This window comes from Eleutherodactylus coqui, chromosome 12 (assembly GCF_035609145.1).
Source record: "Eleutherodactylus coqui strain aEleCoq1 chromosome 12, aEleCoq1.hap1, whole genome shotgun sequence".
NCBI lineage: Eukaryota > Metazoa > Chordata > Amphibia > Anura > Eleutherodactylidae > Eleutherodactylus > Eleutherodactylus coqui.
Window position 1 is genome coordinate 116,372,508 of NC_089848.1, and position 15,753 is coordinate 116,388,260.

Consider the following 15,753-nt stretch of genomic DNA (forward strand, 5'->3'; position numbering starts at 1 on the left):
GATTTTCTTAATAATTTTATTAGACAGAAGATCTGGGCACTATTCAAGGCATGTGTGCGCACTATAGTAAAAGGACTGTTGTTTAATGTACCAGAGAGTATAAGATATTTGCCGCTTGTGTCTGAAATTTGCTCATCCGCCACAAAGTTAAGGTAAGCTCTGAACGCAATCAGCATGCCAGCACATTTTTAGGGGGAGCAGGACAAATATCTAGGGGTAATTTTTGTTAGAAAACTTCGGGCATTTCTTTGTCACAAAGTGTGCTTCCTGGAAGCATAATATGTCTGCACCCGATTGAACAGCGTCTCTCCAAACCGCCACCCTCTTAAAGGGGGTATTTAATCCCCTAGCATTTTGTGATGATATCTTAACCCCTTCCCGCCCCATGACGTAAGGATACGTCATGGGAGCGGGGTACTTTCTGCAAAATGACGTACCCTTACGTCATGGGGATAGCGCGAGATCATAGCAGATCTCGCGCTATTCCGCAGCGGGAGCCGGCTGTCACTAGTAGATGTGCCCCCACCCCACTGTTAACCCTTTCCTTGCCGCAATCTAAGTAGATCGCAGCAGGGAAAGGGTTTACAGAGGGAGCGTGCTCCCTGTGGGACTCCAGCTGGCTCTCGTGATAACATCGCGATAGCCCGGCTGGTTGCTATGGCAACAGGACGCCAGATACCAGTGTCCTGTATTGCCATAGCCTGTGATCGCTATAGTAAGCGATAAGGCATGGCAGGAGAGAAGTCCTGCCATGCCTTATCGTAGTGATCTACAGTCCTGCAGTAAAAGTCCCACAGAGGGACACAGACTGTGTAAAAAAAAATAAAAAAAATAAAGTACAAAAAATAAAAAAGGAAAAAAAAGTTAAAATATTAAAAATCCTACATATTTGGTATCAACGCGTCTATAATGATGCGTACAATACATTGAACGTGCTTATTATACTGCACGGCATAGTTAAAAAAATGCTAAAAAACTGGGCAAAATGCAAATTTTTGCATTTTGCCTCACAAAAAACACAATAAAAGTGATCAAGAAAAACGTGTGTACCCCAAAATGGTACCAGTAAAAACTACAGCTCGGCTCGCAAAAAATAAGCCCTTAGAGAGCTCCGTCCATGGAAAAATAAAAAAGTTATAGTACTTTGAATGCAGTGAGTTGTGAAAAAAATAATTTCCAAAAAAAGGGTTTTTAAATTGGAAAAGCGGAAAAACCTAAAAAAATTTAAGAATTTTGGCATCATTGTAACCGTACCGTCCCGCAGAAAAAAATAAAGTGTGTCATTTATGCTGCATAATTAACGCTTTAAAAAAAACCAAAAAAATCTATGACAGAATTGAAACGTTTTTTCTCCCTACGATCATAAAAAAAATAATAAAAGTTTTATAATGTAGTCTATGTAACCAAAAATGGTACCAATAAAAACTACAGTTTGCCACACAAAAAACAAGCCCTTATACGGCCGCGTCGACGGAAAAATAAAACAGTTATGGCTTTTGAAAAATGGAGATGAAAAAATACCAAAAATCGTTTGGTCCTCAATGCCAAAATAGGCCGTGTCCTCAAGGGGTTAACTGACAGGACATTTATAATATTCGCTGACTGAGTTGGAAACCTGGTAGAATGCTACGCATGTGTGGAATAACATTGTAACAACAACAGAATTAATAATCTATTTGCCAGAATTCTCGCCGTCCAAGCTTTGTTTGTGAATAATTTGACAAGTGAGGATCTGGAAGAAATGACAAATAAAAAGCACACCTAGAATAGCAGGAACTGATCCCTCCATACTACGGGGAGCAATAACCAAAGCTTAATGACGTAGTTTGGCCTTCACTTTAGGCTGTGTATAAACGTCCATCAGTAAAAGGAGAAAATTCTGGAGATAAGCGGTGTTCAATAGGCTATCCAGATAGAGACTCTTGTGACCAATCCTTGGGGATTTCCTTCCATCTTGATGCATTGGTGGGTGTATGTTTATCCACTACTGGTAGACCCAGATAGCCAGGAGTTTTTCACCTTCTTTTGGTGATGGGATTACGTTGAGGTTGTTTTCTTTGTGGATTAGTAATTTTGTGGGGAAGCCCCCTCTGTAGGGGATTTTAGCAGTGCGTAAAGCCAATGTGATGGGGGAAAAGGCCTTCCTGGCTTGAATAGTAGCAGAGCACAAATCTCCATACATGTGTATGTTAGAATACAGGTTAGGCAAGGCTCCCTCTTTCCGTGCTGCATCCATTAGTGCTTCTTTAACATGGAGGAAATGTATCTTCGCAATTACATCTCGAGAAATTCTTTCAGAAATACATTTAGGCTTGGGCCACCTGTGAGCTCCATCTATAATGAGCCCCCTCTCTGGAGTATTTGGAATTAGTGAGGACATAACTTTAGTTAGAAAGGTTTTTAGTTCGGCTGGGGTGACGTTTTCCGGAATTCACCGAAATGTTATATTATTTCGCCGGTTTCTATCTTTGAGATCGGCCAATTTATTTGTCATAGATATTACTTCATCTTCCAAGGCCCAGTGAGAGTCAGTTCATTTGTTGTGAGAAGAGGTTATCTCCTCCGTTGTGTTCTCCACATGGTCAGTGCGAACTCCCAGCTCTTGCAGAGAAGCATTGAATATTTTAGAGATGTTGCTGATATCACTTTGAATGGAACCTCTTAAAGCCAGGAACCATAATTTTAATAAAGTCCTCTGAAGACAGCAGGCTTGGAGATGGAAGTTCTACTATTGGGTCTCCTTCTAGTGAGAAAAAGAAGATTGAGGGAGAAGGGAGGCTGAAAGCCTAGGCCTTTGCTTCTCTGGACTGTCTGTGGGGGAGGGTGGTGAAACAGGAGAGGACATGTGCTCGGACTCCGTATTAGATGTGCCTGCTCTGATGGTTTTCCCTCTCTCGTGGGACTCACTCACCCCTGCATGCTGTTCTTTTGTAAGGGGCTCACCTTAGCAGTGGCTACAGATACAAGAAAACCTGAGCTATATGGATAGTTCCCTGATGATCTGTAAACTACAATTCCCAGCATTCCTAGAGAGAGTGAACTGAGCATGCTCAGAGGACATTTCGTTTTTGTGCTGTTCTAAGCAGTTTTGGGAGTTGTGCTCTGGAGGGCTGTGCCGAGCTCGGGCCGCTGCAGATAGAGACTTCCCATGAGGAACAAGAGACCAGATCTTCAGCACGCTCGGAGAGCTAGAGAAACCTGACAAGGGATATTAAGACTGGAGATCGCTGATACAGAGTGCTGGACTGTGCTAAGATCTGCAAGGGGAAAAGGAACTTAACCCTTCATTCACTGTGGAGCAATAGAGGCACCTACCTGCATTAACCTAGTTGTTGGAGCAAGTGCTGACTTCAGAATTCACTGCCTGATCGTTTTGGGAACTTCCGGTGAGGACCTTAAACTTGTGAGATAAGAAAGGGGTTCCCCCAACTGTAAGTATGACTGTGCCAGCATTCTGATCATCGGTGGACACACGTGGTAGTTTCCAGAACTTTCTTCCTACACAAGCATCACACCACTAGCAGTATTCAGTACAAAACTACTGCATCTATCTGGACAGTAAGGAGAGAGGGGGCTCCTGCCAGATCATAATAGTGCCTTGGCCAAGAAGGGGGTTATTTGCACTGTGTATGGGTTGTTTGTTATATCTGCACTGTGTATGGGTTGTGTGTTATATCTGCACTGTGTATGGGATGTGTGTTACATTTGCACTGTGTATGGGTTGTGTGTTACATTTGCACTGTGTATGGGTTGTGTTACATTTGCACTGTGTATGGGTTGTGTGTTATATCTGCACTGTGTATGGGTTGTGTGTTATGTTTGCACTGTGTATGGGTTGTTTGTTATATCTGCACTGTGTACGGGTTGTGTGTTACATTTGCACTGTGTATGGGTTGTGTGTTATATCTGCACTGTGTATGGGTTGTTTGTTATATCTGCACTGTGTATGGGTTGTGTGTTATATCTGCACTGTGTATGGGTTGTGTGTTATATCTGCACTGTGTATGGGTTGTGTGTTATATCTGCACTGTGTATGGGTTGTGTGTTATATCTGCACTGTGTATGGGTTGTGTGTTATATCTGCACTGTGTATTGGTTGTATGTTATGTCTGCACTGTGTATGGGTTGTGTGTTATATCTGCACTGTGTACAGGTTGTGTGCTATATCTGCACTGTGTATGGGTTGTGTGTTATATCTGCACTGTGTATTGGTTGTGTGTTATATCTGCACTGTGTATGGGTTGTGTGTTATATCTGCACTGTGTATGGGTTGTGTGTTATATCTGCACTGTGTATGGGTTGTGTGTTATATCTGCACTGTGTATGGGTTGTGTGTTATATCTGCACTGTGTATTGGTTGTGTGTTATATCTGCACTGTGTATTGGTTGTGTGTTATATCTGCACTGTGTATGGGTTGTGTGTTATATCTGCACTGTGTATGGGTTGTGTGCTATATCTGCACTGTGTATGTGTTGTGTGTTATATTTGCACTGTGTACAGGTTGTGTGCTATATCAGCACTGTGTATGGGTTGTGTGCTACATTTGCACTGTGTATGGGTTGTGTGTTACATTTGCACTGTGTATGGGTTGTGTGTTATATCTGCACTGTGTATGGGTTGTGTGTTATATTTGCACTGTATATGGGTTGTGTGTTACATTTGCACTGTGTATGGGTTGTGTGTTACATTTGCACTGTGTATGGGTTGTGTGTTATATCTGCACTGTGTATGGGTTGTGTTATATCTGCACTGTGTATGGGTTGTGTGTTATATTTGCACTGTGTATGGGTTGTGTGTTATATTTCCACTGTGTATGAGTTGTGTGCTATATTTGCACTGTGAATGGCTTGTGTGTTATATCTGCACTGTGTATGGGTTGTGTGCTATATCTGCACTGTGTATGGGTTGTGTGTTACATTTGCACTGTGTATGGGTTGTGTGTTATATCTGCACTGTGTATGGGTTGTGTGTTACATCTGCACTGTGTATGGGTTGCGTGTTATATCCGCACTGTGTATGGGTTGTGTGTTATATCTGCACTGTGTATGGGTTGTGTGTTATATCTGCACTGTGTATGGGTTGTGTGTTTCATTTGCACTGTGTATGGGTTGTGTGTTTCATTTGCACTGTGTATGGGTTGTGTGTTTCATTTGCACTGTGTATGGGTTGTGTGTTACACTTGCACTGTGTATGGGTTGTGTGTTATGTTTGCACTGTGTATGGGTTGTGTGTTACATTTGCACTGTGTATGGGTTGTGTGTTATATCTGCACTGTATACGGGTTGTGTGTTATATCTGCACTGTATACAGGTTGTGTGTTATATTTGCACTGTGTATAGGTTGTGTGTTATATTTGCACTGTGTATGGGTTGTGTGCTATACCTGCACTGTGTATGGGTTGTGTGCTATATCTGCACTGTGTACGGGTTGTGTGTTATATCTGCACTGTGTATGGGTTGTGTGTTACATTTGCACTGTGTATGGGTTGTGTGCTATATCTGCACTGTGTATGGTTTGTGTGCTATATCTGCACTGTGTATGCTTTGTGTGTTACATTTGCACTGTGTACGGTTTGTGTGTTATATCTGCACTGTGTATGGGTTGTGTGTTATGTTTGCACTGTGTATGGCTTGTGTGTTATATCTGCACTGTGTATGGCTTGTGTGTTATGTTTGCACTGTGTATGGCTTGTGTGTTATGTTTGCACTGTGTATGGGTTGTGTGTTATGTTTGCACTGTGTATGGGTTGTGTGTTATGTTTGCACTGTGTATGGGTTGTGTGTTACATTTGCACTGTATATGCGTTGTCTGTTATATCTGCACTGTGTATGGGTTGTGTGTTATATTTGCACTATGTACAGGTTGTGTGTTATATTTGCACTGTGTATGGGTTGTGTGTTATATTTGCACTGTGTATGGGTTGTGTGTTATATTTGCACTGTGTATGAGTTGTGTGTTACATTTGCACTGTGTATGGCTTGTGTGTTATGTTTGCACTGTGTATGGGTTGTGTGTTATATCTGCACTGTGTATGGGTTGTGTGTTATATTTGCAGTGTATGGGTTGTATGTTATATCTGCACTGTGTATGGGTTGTGTGTTATATTTGCACTGTGTATGGGTTGTGTGTTATATTTGCACTGTGTATGGATTGTGTGTTATATTTGCACTGTATAATACACTATGTTAGAAAAATATATGTCACCGCGCTGCAAGGTACTTAGTATTATATGAAGAACGCTTTTCCTTTAGCAGTAGGCTTAAAGGGAAGCGGTAGCATAAGAAAGACACTTACTGGGGAGGAGGGGGGTGTGTGGGAACAGAAACCCCCTCCTTGAAGTGTAGACTCCAATCACAGAAGATGGTACACGCCGGTGTACTAGATAAATCCAAGGTTCTTTATTGGTGATAAGGCAACGCGTTTCGGTGTCACAATGACACCTTTCTCAAGCCATAAAATACATAAAACATGAAACATGTACTCACTTTCATGTTTTATGTATTTTATGGCTTGAGAAAGGTGTCATTGTGACACCGAAACGCGTTGCCTTATCACCAATAAAGAACCTTGGATTTATCTAGTACACCGGCGTGTACCATCTTCTGTGATTGGAGTCTACACTTCAAGGAGGGGGTTTCTGTTCCCACACACCCCCCTCCTCCCCAGTAAGTGTCTTTCTTATGCTACCGCTTCCCTTTAAGCCTACTGCTAAAGGAAAAGCGTTCTTCATATAATACTAAGTACCTTGCAGCGCGGTGACATATATTTTTCTAACATAGTGTATTATACATTTCTTTGTGAGGGCTTCCCTGTACCAGGGAACCCTTATTAATGTCCTGCAGCTCTCCGGCTAAACACGCGGATCGGGTACTCGCGGAACCCCAGTGGAGTACAATCTTCTGAAAAACCTTGTGGCGCATTTCTACCTTTTACACTCTATATTTGCACTGTGTATGGGTTGTGTGCTATATCTGCATTGTGTATGGGTTGTGTGTTATATTTGCACTGTGTATGGATTGTGTGTTATATTTGCACTGTGTATGGGTTGTGTGTTACATTTGCACTGTGTATGGGTTGTGTTATATTTGCACTCTGTATGGGTTGTGTGTTATATCTGCACTGTGTATGGGTTGTCTGTTATATTTGCACTGTGTATGGATTGTGTGTTATATTTGCACTGTGTATGGATTGTGTGTTATATTTGCACTGTATGGGTTGTGTGCTATATCTACACTGTGTATGGGTTGTGTGCTATATCTGAACTGTGTATGGGTTGTGTGTTACATTTGCACTGTGTATGGGTTGTGTGTTGCATTTGCACTGTGTATGGGTTGTGTGTTACATTTGCTCTGTATACGGGTTGTGTGTTATGTTTGCACTGTAAACGGGTTGTGTGTTACATTTGCACTGTATGGGTTGTGTGTTACATTTGCACTGTATGGGTTGTGTGTTACACTTGCACTGTGTATGGGTTGTGTGTTATATTTGCACTGTATACGGGTTGTGTTACATTTGCACTGTGTATGGGTTGTGTTACATTTGCACTGTGTATGGGTTGTGTGTTACATTTGCCCTGTGTATGGGTTGTGTGTTATATTTGCACTGTGTATGGGTTGTGTGTTACATTTGCCCTGTGTATGGGTTGTGTGTTATTTTTGCACTGTGTATGGGTTGTGTGTTATATTTGCACTGTGTACGGCTTGTGTGTTTTATCCGCACTGTGTATTGGTCGTGTGTTATATTTGCACTGTGTATGGGTTTTGTGTTTTATCTGCACTGTGTATGGGATGTGTGTTACATTTGCACTGTGTATGGGTTGTGTGTTACATTTGCACTGTGTATGGGTTGTGTGTTATATTTGCACTGTATACGGGTTGTGTTACATTTGCACTGTGTATGGGTTGTGTTACATTTGCACTGTGTATGGGTTGTGTGTTACATTTGCCCTGTGTATGGGTTGTGTGTTATATTTGCACTGTGTATGGGTTGTGTGTTACATTTGCCCTGTGTATGGGTTGTGTGTTATTTTTGCACTGTGTATGGGTTGTGTGTTATATTTGCACTGTGTACGGCTTGTGTGTTTTATCCGCACTGTGTATTGGTCGTGTGTTATATTTGCACTGTGTATGGGTTTTGTGTTTTATCTGCACTGTGTATGGGATGTGTGTTACATTTGCACTGTGTATGGGTTGTGTGTTATGTTTGCACTGTGTATGGGTTGTGTGTTACATTTGCACTGTGTATGGGTTGTGTGTTATATTTGCACTGTGTATGGGTAGTGTGTTATGTTTGCACTGTGTATGGGATGTGTGTTATATCTGCACTGTGTACGGGTTGTGTGTTGCATTTGCACTGTGTATGACTTGTGTGTTATATTTGCACTGTGTATGGGTTGTGTGTTACATTTGCACTGTGTACGGGTTGTGTGTTATATATGCACTGTGCATGGGTTGTGTGTTAAATTTGCACTGTGTATGGGTTGTGTGTTATATTTGCACTGTGTATGGGTTGTGTGTTATATCTGCACTGTGGACGGGTTGTGTGTTACATTTGCACTGTGTATGGGTTGTGTGTTCCATTTGCACTGTGTATGGGTTGTGTGTTATATCTGCACTGTGGACGGGTTGTGTGTTACATTTGCACTGTGTATGGGTTGTGGGTTATATTTGCACTGTGTATGGCTTGTGTGTTATGTTTGCACTGTGTATGGCTTGTGTGTTATGTTTGCACTGTGTATGGGTTGTGTGTTATATCTGCACTGTGTATGGGTTGTGTGTTACATTTGCACTGCGTATGGGTTGTGTGTTATATTTGCACTGTGTATGGGTTGTATGTTATATCTGCCCTGTGGACGGGTTGTGTGTTACATTTGCACTGTGTACGGGTTGTGTGTTGTATTTGCACTGTGTATGGGTTTTGTGTTACATCTGCACTGTGTTTGGGTTGTGTGTTATATTTGCACTGTGTATGGGTTGTGTGTTATATTTGCACTGTATACGGGTTGTGTTACATTTGCACTGTGTATGGGTTGTGTGTTACATTTGCCCTGTGTATGGGTTGTGTGTTATATTTGCACTGTGTATGGGTTGTGTGTTACATTTGCCCTGTGTATGGGTTGTGTGTTATTTTTGCACTGTGTATGGGTTGTGTGTTACATTTGCACTGTGTACGGGTTGTGTGTTACATTTGCACTGTGTATGGGTTTTGTGTTACATTTGCACTGTGTACGGGTTGTGTGTTATATCCGCACTGTGTATGGGTTGTGTGTTATATTTGCACTGTGTATGGGTTGTGTGTTATATCTGCACTGTGTACGGGTTGTGTGTTACATTTGCACTCTGTATGGGTTGTGTGTTACATTTGCACTGTGTATGGGTTGTGTGTTATGTTTGCACTGTGTATGGGTTGTGTGTTACATTTGCACTGTGTACGGGTTGTGTGTTATATATGCACTGTGTATGGGTTGTGTGTTACATTTGCACTGTGTATGGGTTGTGTGTTACATTTGCACTGTGTGTGGGTTGTGTGTTACATTTGCACTGTGTATGGGTTGTATGTTATATTTGCACTGTGTATGGGTTGTGTGTTATATCTGCACTGTGGACGGGTTGTGTGTTACATTTGCACTGTGTACGGGTTGTGTGTTATATTTGCACTGTGTATGGGTTTTGTGTTACATCTGCACTGTGTTTGGGTTGTGTGTTATATTTGCACTGTGTATGGGTTGTGTGCTATATCTGCACTGTGTATGGGTTGTGTGTTACATTTGCACTGTGTATGGGTTGTGTGTTATATCTGCACTGTGTATGGGTTGTGTGTTATGTTTGCACTGTGTATGGGTTGTGTGTTATATCTGCACTGTGTATGGGTTGTGTGTTATGTTTGCACTGTGTATGGCTTGTGTTTTATATCTGCACTGTGTATGGGTTGTGTGTTACATTTGCACTGTGGACGTGTTGTGTGTTATATTTGCACTGTGTATGCGTTGTGTGTTATATTTGCACTGTGTATGGGTTGTGTGTTATATCTGCACTGTGTATGGGTTGTGTGTTATATTTGCACTGTGTATGGCTTGTGTGTTATATCTGCACTGTGTGTGGGTTTTGTGTTACATTTGCACTGTGTACGGGTTGTGTGTTACATTTGCACTGTGTATGGGTTGTGTGTTACATTTGCACTGTGTATGGGTTTTGTGTTACATCTGCACTGTGTTTGGGTTGTGTGTTATATTTGCACTGTGTATGGGTTTTGTGTTATATCTGCACTGTGTATGGGTTGTGTGCTATATCTGCACTGTGTATGGGTTGTGTGTTACATTTGCACTGTGTATGGGTTGTGTGTTATATCTGCACTGTGTATGGGTTGTGTGTTATGTTTGCACTGTGTATGGCTTGTGTGTTATATCTGCACTGTGTACGGGTTGTGTGTTACATTTGCACTGTGTATGGGTTGTGTGTTATGTTTGCACTGTGTATGGGTTGTGTGTTACATTTGCACTGTGTATAGGTTGTGTGTTATATCTGCACTGTGTATGAGTTGTGTGTTATATCTGCACTGTGTACGGGTTGTGTGTTATATCTGCACTGTGTACGGGTTGTGTGTTATATCTGCACTGTGTACGGGTTGTGTGTTATATCTGCACTGTGTACGGGTTGTGTGTTATATCTGCACTGTGTACGGGTTGTGTGTTATATCTGCACTGTGTATGGGTTTTGTGTTATATCTGCACTGTGTATGGGTTGTGTGTTACATTTGCACTGTGTATGGGTTGTGTGTTATATTTGCACTGTGTATGGGTAGTGTGTTACATTTGCACTGTGTATGGGTTGTGTGTTACATTTGCCCTGTGTATGGGTTGTGTGTTACATTTGCACTGTGTATGGGTAGTGTGTTACATTTGCACTGTGTATGGGTTGTGTGTTACATTTGCACTGTGTATGGGTTGTGTGTTACATTTGCACTGTGTACGGATTGTGTGTTATATCTGCACTGTGTATGGGTTGTGTGTTACATTTGCACCGTGTATGGCTGTGTGTTATGTTTGCACTGTGTATGGGTTGTGTGTTATGTTTGCAGTTACATTGCCTTTACTTGCTTCTTCTAAACTGAATTTCTTGCAGTCTATAAAAATCCCAGATTCCTTACAACCTTTATGCTTTGCCTCCATTTGCTGCGCTGTATGTAAGCCCTTGTCGCACCCTACCTGCAATCTTACACTTTTTCTACTCTGCACCTCTGCCAAGCTCCAGTAAAGCCAGCTGAGTTGGTCGCTCCCACATCGAGGTGCAGGGATTCACTCTCTGTGTCTGCATTTTCAGCAGGGCTGGAGGAGTAGGGGGTCCCGTGTGAACCTGTAGCTTGGCCACGGCTGGTACCGAGCACTGATGAGAAGTCAGAGACCCACTGCGGGGGAGCTCTGGATGTTCTCCACTTCATCATTGCAGAGACTAGGAAGGAAGACAGGTCGGTATGTCTCTAATTCTGTTGCTAAGACACTGTGAGTCGCTTCAAAAGGCCAGAACCAAGCAGATCTCAGGGAGATGCGTCCGTCTCGGTCTGCAGTCAAGCCACGCCCCACTGTTTTTTCACCTCCTGAATCAGAGCAATTTGTCATGGTGTAGATTTGTAGCCAAAGAAATCATTCTGCAAGAATATCGTCCCATGTGGACAGGAAGCTTTTTGTAGTTGTCAGCACCGCCATCTAATGTTCTCACCAGCTGACCGGAAAAGGTCATACATTTATGCTTCTGGTACTAAATTCTGACCTCCCATCAACATGGTGCAACAGAAATCTCGATTCATCTGACCAGCAGTCCAGTGATACACTTTTTGCACTCTTTTGCCCCCTGTAGTCCCGCTTTTCTGTCGCTTAGATTCAATGATGCTGGAACTGGTTGTCTGCTGTTATAGCCCATCCATGCTAAGGAATAACGAGTTTTGCATTTAGAAATGTTAGTTGAAGCACCAGTGTTGTATTCGGCTATTCTTACCAGGGCATTGCCTGTTGGTCAGAACGATTCCGGACATCCTCCCCTGACCCCTTTCAGGGATCAACTCCATTCACTGGATCACCTTTAAGTGGATGTGTTTCCTCGATCATGCCATTCTCGGTATACTCTCTACAATATTACGTGAGATAGCACCATTAGGCTGGCAGTGAAATCCTGGCTCTGGGTAATCTAGCACCGATGGCCAGGCCTCATTGGCAGTCTATCAGATACATGGATTTTCTCATTCTAATGTGGCTTCACACTGAAACTCATCTATGGAAAACTTGTCATGTGATTTATGCTGCACTCTGACCTTTTCCCAATTGGAGCTTCTCTGTATGGAAATAAGAGCCGTGACCAGCTTTAATTACCATACAGAGAAGCTCCAATTGGTAAAAGATCAGAGGCTCTAATGCAGGGGCCATTCAGTGCTATGTTAGGAGATTGTATTTCCAGCAAAATTATTATGGACAGTTCTGCATTAGGGCATAGAGCAGAATATTAGGTGGCTATGTGGAATCCTTTGTGCATGAAAAATCAGCACACATATCTTCCTAAGTCCATGCAGAAAAAAAATTGTTTCCCCAATTTTTTTTTTGCATTGAGATTTTCTTTTCACACATTTAGAAAGCATCATACTTAGTTTTCAGGTTCTCCTACATTCCTGTTTCTGACTGGTGCGGTGTTCCCAGCACTGATCAGCTGGTCTCTCTCAAGAAGGTGCACAAGCTCAGCTCTCCTTCCCCTCTCCTCTTTCAGAGGCTGTGTAGCATGACTGCGCCCACTCAATACTACACAGCTAGCTCTCCTTTTTTCTGAGTAGCTCCTAGTCCATTCGCTCTCACTGAAGATACGAGTAGAAAATTCACTTGCAGTGAATTACAGCCCTCTGTAATAGTAGCTCTCTTCTCTCTGTCCTGATCTTCTTCACCATCCCCTGGTGTTGTTACACAGCCCTCTGTAATAGCTCAGTGGAAAGGCAGTGAATGCACATTCACAACAAGGGAGCTGGCTAAGTCAGGAGCTGCCAGTTTACGCTGACTGACAGAATATGCAAAGATTTTGGTCCTGCATTCTGCAGTATCTTGGAAAACAATAGAAGCATAGAAATCAAACAATCACAATTTATTAATGAAAACCAATTCTAAAAAGTCTTCCATTTCAAAAACGCATTGATTAGTAAAATAGAGCGCAAAGGTGCGCAAAGCTCTTAAAATCCCCTCTAGCTTTCCATCAAGACGTTACAAACTGCTAAAACGATTCTTTGGACAACTATGGAAAATTGGAGACTCCCTGTCCGGTCTAACTCTCCTTACATTGTTAATGATGTCATTGCCTTCCATGTTAAGGAGGCAGCACCAGCGTTAAGCTGACTTCAATATTTTATTATATTTTGCCAAAGTCCAGAATCTTATCAGGAACGGCAAGAGGAAATGTGTCCTGGTGATGAGGATGTGCGTGAAGTAAGTGGTCGGATAAACTTTAATGATGAGAATGCTGGAAGAAAAGAGAACAGCGTTATCCACTCAGCGGCTTCTGTATCCTTCTGCTCCAGTGAGTTGAAGGCTACCCAGCCTAGGTATGCATTTTTTAACAGACGCTTTTGACATATACAGTAGACTTACCTGTACAACACTTAGGTCAGCAAATCTTGTTGATGGGACCTCATGCATTATTAGGTATGTTCTATTCACTGTAGGTAGACAAAGCGTGTAGGCGGTTATCGCAGCTGTTGGGAATTGTACTTTTCTTAAAGGAAGTCTCTCACCCATCCCCCCCCCCTCTATGAGTCCGAACCATGCCTCTGGTATAAATCTCAGCAGCTTTATATGGGCCCGAATTTGCCTTTTTTCAGTCCAAACACTAAATGTAATAAAGGACTAAACTGTCCAATGGTCAGTTCAGACCTTGAAACCGGTCCAGTCTTCCTCCCTTTCCTTCTCTGCTAACTCCGCCCATTTTTAATTGATTTATGTCTCCAATTTATTGACCTTTACCTATCAAATGAATGCAAATAATGAGTGCCTATATGTCTGCAGGTGTTATACGTTATTATAGTATAGTTACCAGTAGTCATTACAAGTGTTGTCCTCTCTGATTGGATTTGTTCAGTTTTTTCCCCATTCATCTCAGACAATGATTCGCTTCTTTCAGCCACAATTAATTTCTTCAGAATTTAATTTACAGATTCCTTGTTTTTTCAGCAGATCTCCACCTTTCTGTACATCTACACAAACACTCCATTTATAGTGGTCTAGACCCTAATGGTGCATCACACAGCAATAGTACCACTCTTTGTGTCCCACAAAGTAGTAGTGCCTCATTTGTGCCAGCATATGATAACACTGTACCCTCACATAGTATCAATGCCCCATACAGTAATAGTGCCCATACAGTGACTGTGCTCCCATATAGTAATGGTGCATCTACTGTACTACAATACAGCAATGGTGCCCCCTACAGTGATAGTGCCACCACTGCACCCCATATTGTATAAACACTTCCATTGTGCCTCTATGCAATAATAGTCCCCCACTATGCCACATACAAGAGTGCCCCTGCTATGCCCCTATACAATGAACATCCCCATGCAATAATAGCACTCTCACTGTCCACCCATCCTAAAATAGCAGCCCCACTGTTTCTCAATACAGTAATAGTTTCCCCACTGTGCCCGTATTGAGTGATAGTGCCCCTATACTGCAATAGCACGCCCACTGTGCCCCATACTGTAATAGTGCCCCCTTTCTGCCAATTAAAAGAAAAGAAAAACTAAAACTCACTTACTCCCTTCCCACAATGCGTGGTCCTCTCTCTGCTGCATTCAGCCACGTGTAGACAGCATGAGCTGTATTAAAGTATGAGCTGGAGAAAGTATGATACAGTTCCATCATGGCAGTTCGACAGGGTAGGCGACAGGTAGGCCACAAACTCTGCCTTAATGCTTTACACTTAAAAGCTATCGCTAATGTTGTCACTTCTGTTCTCATTCTTGCTCTCAGTTTCAGAACTTCTTTCAAGTGCCCACCTCTGGGGCACTCTATTCACATTAGCCCCTCTCTCCTGTCCTCACCTATGCACAGCTCGCATGCACTCTTTACCTTCTTGCTTAGCCTCAAACCCCCTAATGCCACTAACAAAAATAACAGTCTTCCTCATAAATCTCCTAACCATCTGCTAACCCTAACTATTCTGCTGTTACTAGCTGCTGGGGATATCTCTCCCAATCCTGGCCCACCCTCCACTGCTCCTTCTTATTACCCCCTACTGGGCTCACTAATAAAATCCCCAAGCCCAACTGCTAGCTCATGCATAGCCTCCCCTGACTCCTTTAAATGTGCCCTCTGGAACTGCCAGTCAGCATGTAATAAACTCCCCACTATCCACAACTTTTTTACTGCTAAATCTTTAAACCTGCTCGCTCTCACAGAAACGTGGATACAGCCGTCTGACACGGCCTCCTCTGCTGCACTGTCCTACAATGGCCTGCAGTTCTCCCATACCCCGAGACCAGATGACAGGCGTGGCGGAGGAGTAGGTGCTCTTCTCTCCCCGAAATGCACCTACCAGGTCATGCCCCCTGTACCCTCACTCACTTTTCCATCATTTGAGGTACATACGCTACGGCTTTTCCGCCCGCTGTCCATGCGAGTAGCAGTTATCTAGCCCCCCCCAGGGGCTGCACGCCTGTTTTTGGACCACTTTGCCGCCTGGCTCCCCCACTTCCTATCCTGTGAAATTCCAACCCTCATCTTAGGTGAT